Here is a 1,030-nt window from a genome sequence, read left to right as displayed (position 1 = left end):
AGGTGCTGGGGAGTGTGTGAGCTAACGCAATCGAGCGCTGCGCAGAGCGCCTGGCACAAGCAGCGCGCTGGGAACCTGAGAGCCCGGGCTGTTGCTGTCACGCGTTCTTGCACACATCACAGCGAGTGTGTGGATTCCCATCATCTCTGAGGCTGGCCAGAGGTCTGAGTCAGTCCCAGTCTGGGGCTTCTAGCGCCCCCGGGGGCTCAGAGGGCGTGGCCGGGCTGGGTGGGGACTGAAGCACCAGGACAGCGCTCCCAGCTGCCCCCAGGGGCGCCGGGCAGCAGCGAGGGCCTGGGGTGTCAGGCTTCGGGTCTGGGAGAAGCTGGGATCTGGTTTGTTCAGCCTCCTGATTGGAAAGCGTTGACTCCATGAAACAAAAGCAACGTATGTGGACCGAGCCAAAGAGATGCACCAAGTCGCACAGCTGCGTGTCAGTCCAAGGGCCCAAATGCAGCGCCTTCCACTGACCCCAGCGCCCACCGGCGCCAAAAAAGTTAAAAATAGAACTATTTTATGACCCAGCAATTCCACATCTGGGTATATATCCAAAGAAATCTAAAACACTATTTCAAAGATATATGTACCCCTATGTTCACTGCAGCATTATTTACAAGAGCCAAGATATGAGAGCAACCCATGTGCACATCAATAGATGATTAGATAAAGAAGATGTGGTACATATACATAATGGACTATTACTCAGCCATAGAAAAGAATAAAATCTTGCCATTTGCAACAGCATGGATGGAACTCGAGAGCATTATATTAAGTGAAATAAGCCAGTCAATGAAAGCAAAATACCACATGATCTCATTTATGGATAATTAAGACCATTATAAACTGATGAACAAAAATAGATACAGTGGCAGAGCAACATTGAACAGACTGTTAAACTACAGTGGGTAGTCCAGGGAGGGTTGGCGGGCTGGGGGGCGGGTAAGAGATCAACTAAAGGACTTGTATGCATGCATATAAGCATAACGAATGGGCATAAGACACTGGGGGGAGGGGGGGCCGGGGGGAGGTC

The 1,030-nt window shown here is 51.0% G+C and overlaps 1 protein-coding gene across 1 annotated transcript in view; it reads left to right on the top strand.

Moving 5' to 3' along the window:
• CHP2 (calcineurin like EF-hand protein 2) overlaps positions 1-1,030 on the top strand; it is a 4,139-nt gene that overhangs the window by 420 nt on the left and 2,689 nt on the right. The gene's annotated exons all lie outside the window — the stretch shown is intronic.

Source organism: Myotis davidii, unplaced genomic scaffold (genome assembly GCF_000327345.1).
Source record: "Myotis davidii unplaced genomic scaffold, ASM32734v1 scaffold150, whole genome shotgun sequence".
Classification (NCBI taxonomy): Eukaryota; Metazoa; Chordata; class Mammalia; order Chiroptera; family Vespertilionidae; genus Myotis; species Myotis davidii.
The sequence above is the reverse complement of the archived record's forward strand: the minus strand, read 5'-3'. Positions and strand labels throughout refer to the sequence as shown.